Here is a 6,423-nt window from a genome sequence, read left to right as displayed (position 1 = left end):
TCTCTATTCTCTCAACTCTTCACCCCATTATACCCCCAAACCCCCTCCAAACATTTATAAATACCTCCCTTCTCATCCCAAAAATGGTTACCAAGTCTTAGAAGAAAAATATTCTCTATCACTCTCTCATACCATCTTCTAAAAAGAAATTTCACTTTCATACTACACTAAGGATTTAAGAAGCATAGAATAAGAAGGAAAGAAAAAAAAGCAAGAAGAACCTTAAAGATTCAAGGTGGGTCCAAGACCCCCTCTCCTCTCTCTCTCTAATCTTCTTCTCTTCCCTCTTCTACCATCCCTTTTCTTTTCATTTTATTTTAAACAAGTTGAGTATGAATGGACCCAAGGCTAATGGTCTAAAAGGGTAATTTCCATTAATGAAATGACCTTATGACCAAACCGAAATTAAATCCCTACTTAGGGAACAAATGCACCCACGTGTCACTTTTTTATTACTTATTTTAAATCAAAATGCCCAAGTTCTTTGAGGTTACCGCCACTTGACGGGGAGAAAAGGGTGCCTAACACCTTCCCTTTTCTCCAACCGAGCCGCTTATCCGAATCTCAGGGTTTGACCACCCCTTATCCATTGTGAGTCACTAAAATGCCAAAAATGCCATTTTTTTTTGAAAATGTACCTCGGGTGACCATTCACACCCACTTCCAACTTGAATGGTGGCGACTCCAAATCATCGTAGATGTGACCGTCATAATAACAAAAGCCACATAATTACACTTATCGAAGATGGTTGACTAGGAAAAAAATCAAGGATTTTTTACCATGAATTGAAGATTAGATCATTTTATTAGTCAATTCAGGATGACTAAGATAAGGGTTGTATGTCATTAATGTGAAAACAACGAGATACCTCAAATATTCACCAAAACGTTGAGGGTCTTGATTACGATGGTCTTAAAGTGCTGACAACAAATGACCTAAAATTCACTGTCTTTAGTTCATTGCCAAATTGAGGGTATTTAAGTCATTTACCTTAGTCTATGACAAAAGATAATAGTCAAGGATGTGTAGTCACTCTAAAATATAAAGGTGGTATCTCAAATATTTATTAAAAAAAATTACTTAAGGGACTCTCGTGAAAGAGTTTCTTTCTAAATAGTCTCTAAGTTTTGAGTTGTAGCAACGAGACATTTAGTAAACTTTCTCTTTTTTTAATAACCCCTGTTACTACTGAACTTACCATTTTTTTATTTATTGTCGAGTTCACCACTTTTTAAATAAAAAATGAACTTAACACCGATAAAACCTATCCATTTTCAATTTTTTCTGACTAAAATACATGGAAAGATCGACTAAAAATTTTATATAACAACTTTTTTAGATGATTTCAATTCAAAATAATCATTCTTGATCGATTTTCATCCAAAAATTAAGGAAAAAAAATGAAAAATTCCTAATTTTTTATATACATCTTTAAAATATTTGAAAAAAATCCTTGAAAATGACTTTTTCTTTCTTAAATTCTTTTCGTTAAAATGGAGTCTTTGAAACTTGATTGAGATGTCAAAAATCTAATTTTAGGTGAAAAAGATGAATTCAAACAATTAGGACATTTGATCAAGAGAAATGTAAGAGATGAGATCCAATGACCGTTTAGAAAGAAAAAATTAACTAAATGTCTTGCAAACTACATCGAATACTTAGGGATTATTTAGAAAGAAACTCTTCTGCAAGGGTACTTTAAGCTTTCCCTTATTAAAATCCAAGGGGCATGTATTAATTATTCTTTTTAATGGACGCCTTAAAATAGTAACCATGGACGGAAATGAACCTAACCTGAGATCGGTTGGTTCAACTTGCCTTTGAACCCACATGGGTGGACTTTGAATGAGAAATTATTTAATGAACCTTGTGAAGAGATCTCTTTCTGAACAACCCCTAACTTTTAAGTAATAATTTAATAACCCATTTAATAAAAAGAGTCCTTTCTTCATACTCTCAACTAGCGAGATCAACGAGTCAAAATATCATGATCAACAAATCCAATCATAGAGATCATCAACCTTTGATCCAATTGTTGAGATCAACATTTTACAACTATCGTGCTCTCAATGATTCATAATCGATGATCATAACGTTTGAACTTGAATCACCGAGATTAATGATTCAAATTGTTAAGATTTACCATTTTACCATTGTAAATCTTGACTTTTGAACATGAAGTATTGAGAACAACAATTAAGGATTTGAATGGTTGATTTCAATGATTTAAACCATCAATGTCAATGGTTTGAGTCAGAAGTTTTATGGGTATGGGGGGCATTAAGAAAGAAATATTTTACTAATGGGTTATTATGATACATCCCAAAATTTTAAGGTGTGTTTAAAAAAACTTTCCTATAATAAGGCTTATTAATAAAATTTCCTAAATTTGTGAATCTTTTGGGCCTAAAGCAGATCCTCTTGTGATCATGCTTAGATCTGTTTTGAAAAAAAAACAAAAAAACCAAAAAACAAATACTTTTTATCTTCAAATCCATGTCTTTAAAAATGAACGGCTAAGGAACTCTTAATATTTTAAGTGTGGGGTCTAATTGTATAGCTGATATGGCACTCTTTCAACCGTTGAAATTGTGTTACGTAGTATTACAGGAACCGTGTGCCACAGAGGATCCACTTCCTTTAGGGTACAATAACAATTAGCGATTGAGATGGATAGATAAGTGCAAATTCCCATTACCTCATTACAAGTTTCCTAGCCGTTCATGGTTTCCAAATGACGTCGTACACTAATATTTTTCTAAATAAACATAAAATAATTAAATCATATTAGAATTAGAAATCAATCAATTAAAGTCCAACAAGATAACATTCAATCGTGTCAATCTCTGTTGTTGGTTCATCAAATGGTCGATTAAATAAACATTTGTGATATATAAAATATAAGAGTGAGCCCCAATCGACAATGATGTCCAGAGGAAATCTAGAGGGCGATACCAAAGATAAAGTAAGGATTATGGTAAGAGTTGTGATAATCTAACACCCCCACTACGACATACGCCCCCATCACAGAACTGTAGATCATTTGCGTCGGGATACACTCGAAAAAGATTTATGGTTTATGTGATGGGGCGTAGGGGGTATATGTAAGAGGGGGGGGCATCAGAAAATCATTAACCTTATAGTAATCGTGAGAGAAAGTTTTGGACATTATGAGTTCTTTTGAGATTTTCTCCGAGAGATAATCTTTGCGGGTGGAAACAATTAATCGCGTACCCATCAATCACAAGAAAGATAAAATGGTACATGATAAGAGTGAATGATTGAAACACAAATATTTATTATTGATTTTAGTCATAAATACAAATACTACATCTTTGGACAAAGAATTATTATCTGTTAACCACTATTGGAGTAATTAGATATGATGTATTATAGTAAGTTTTATTTGCAATCTCAATTATTAATTAATGAATAATTTTTCAAAAAATATTCAAGGAAAAAATAACAAACAAATTCAATGCTAAAATGATTCAAAGAATAATGAGTGAAATGAAATTTATGTACACAATGAGATAAAAAAGGATTCATAGGGGGAATGGGAGATACCTTTTTTTTTATATTATAAATTGATCGTGGGATCGATTATTTAATGATTATAAGACTTAAGTAGCCCTATAATCATGATTGTTTTACAGAAATAAGAGTTAGAAGACATTATTGTATTTTGGCAGCATGTACTCTAAGTCCTTAATACAAAGAAGTGAAATTATTGTGTCATTGTTGTCTAGTCCAAGTTTTTCCACTCGCATTCTTCATTAGATACCTTGTGAATAAATCTCCTAACTTGTAAGTAGAATCTAAGAGTATCTCCAACAATACTTTTTGAAATAAAAAGCATATTTTGTCAAAAATTGACAAATGTTGTTTTTAACTACCCTAAAATTTCTTATGTGCTCTAATAGACTCAACAAAATTTTCATTTGTTGAAAATTAACTCAAATCCTAATAAAAGTTGTGACCTCACATTTTGGAATCCAAAAACATGATCTGATGCCACAGACTTCTAGAGAACGAAATTCTAAAAATTTTGAGAACCAATATATATATATATATATATATATATATATATATATATATATATATATATATATAGGGAAATGTTCAGCAACAAACATTTTGGCAAAACATTTTTCAAAACATGGGTTAGAGGTTTTGGAATGGGCTGATTTTTGGTGAGGATGATCTCTACGGTGAGGAGATCATTATCACCAAAAATCAGCCCATTCCAAAACTTCTAACCTCATCAAAAATGGTTTACAAAAAATGGACGGTCCATGATTTTTCAATTTGTAAACTAGGGCTAAAAGTTTTGGAATAGGCTGATTTTTGGTGAGAATGATCTCTAATCAGCCCATTCCAAAACCTCTAACCTATGTTTTGAAAAATGTTTTGCCAAAATGTTTGTCAAAATGTTTGTTGTTGAATGAGACCCATATATATATATATATATATTTTTTTTTTTTTCACAGTTGGATATTTATTTTAAATTTGGTAGTTCAATGGTCGTCAATTTCAATAACTTGGATCAAATTCAAAATATTTATTTTTTTAATTTGTTTTTTCATAAAATCTAGAAGGATCTTGTATTTGATTGTCAATGTGATAATTTATGTGGGCCCAACGACCCTTAGTAATTTTTGAAATCTTACTAAGTTAGTAAGAAAAACATTTTTATATTATAACCAGCCAAAGGCCTTCGTTACATGTAACGTGTCATCTCATTGATTTTTGAGCTTGTTACTTTAATTCTGACATCTAGTGAATCTATTGGATGTGAAAAAGTGTGTTTCACTCTTTATTATAAAGAGAGTCTAACACCTAACGATTTGCTTGGAGATGCTCGAAGTAGATAACTAAAAAAACCTTCATCGAATTATTCATCAATGAAATCTCCCAAGTTATCAGTAAACATTTGGGTGAGTAAACTTTTCTTTTTTCAAAGATGCATGAACGTGCATGCCAACTCGTCTTAGTTTTTAGGATAATTTTGAGGCAAACTTGTAGCCCCCCCCCCCCCCCCCCCCCCCACCATTTTTTAACAAAGTTTAGAGATATAATATCACCATTGAAAGTGGTCTTCTACGATGGACAAAATGCCATCGTTTTTAATTTCTTGTCGAAATCCCTTGATTTTTTTTTTCTCATATCTAGTATCTATCTTTCATCCTCTACGACAATTTTATTTTAGTCTTTTCAACCAATCCCTAATATCTTTAAAAAAATCTTTGATTTTTCTTTCCAAAAGTCCATTATCTTCAACCTCTCGAAACTTGAGATTTGAAGATTGAAGAGGATAAAATCTTGAAGTTGAAGATGAGACTAAAAAGTTTTAATTAGGAGGCTTCATTTTGTCATTTTCAATAGCCTATCGTAGAAGACCGAAGCCAAGTGGGGTATGTCATCATGGAAGATAATGCATTTTCAACTCACTAAATGGTAATTCATGCTTTAAAAAAAAAAATGTAGTCTCCTAACCATCGGGACCTTATTTTCCATGAATCGGGCTCTTTGACCCTATCTTCCATTAAAGCATGCATCTTCAATGACACAAAAATTAATAGAGATGGTAATTTGATGTTAATGACAAAAAATGAAAATTTTCCATCAACTTGTGCCTAAACTCGTAAAACAACTTTGAGACCATTAACAATAAGGACTTTGAATGAAATTGGATTTTCATATTGTTGAGCTAAAATAGTTGAGGTAAACCTGAATACTAGAAATAGTTGGCACAAACCTAGTCGGTCGACAATCGTCATATAGTGCCTCTATGACACAAAAGCTAAATCATGCGATCTAGCATTCTTGCACAAGCCAACCTTCCAAATGAGTCCTAAAAGCGTATCGACTTTCTTACACAACTCACACACAGTCGTCAGAAATTAGTTAAATTCTCAAAAAAAATTCTAATCAGAGGTGTGTTTCAAAGAATAAAACATAGAGAGAAGAAATGGAGATGGATGTTGAAGACTCCCCTTCTTTTGCAACTACTTCATCTTCATGTAAGCGTTTAGCATAAAAAACTCACTTCAAACCAATTTTGGAGACGATTATGTTTTTTTTTTTTTTTTTTAATAACGAAGGGTATCCGGGCAAGCTTGCGCGCACCAGACTGGTCCCTACGCCCCACACTCAGAGACGATTATGCTTTCATTTAAGCATTATTGCCCTTGGTTCTCAATCAAAGAGAGAGAGAGAGAGTATAGATTAGATAGAGGAGTTACCGCAATTTCAAATTTTATTTTATTTTATTTTGGTGTCAAATTTCTATGCCAAAAAAAAAAAAAAAATTTGGCGATTTTTGAGAAATTATAGTTAAAACACTGTTAATTAGAAGTGATTTTTAAAAAAAACCACTACAGGTTCGCTATTAAATATTGCTTGTTTTGTGATGGTGGATG

This window comes from Akebia trifoliata, chromosome 9 (assembly GCF_017979445.1).
Source record: "Akebia trifoliata isolate Shusen 1 chromosome 9, ASM1797944v1, whole genome shotgun sequence".
NCBI classification, from domain to species: domain Eukaryota; kingdom Viridiplantae; phylum Streptophyta; class Magnoliopsida; order Ranunculales; family Lardizabalaceae; genus Akebia; species Akebia trifoliata.
Note: the sequence above shows the minus strand (reverse complement) of the source record.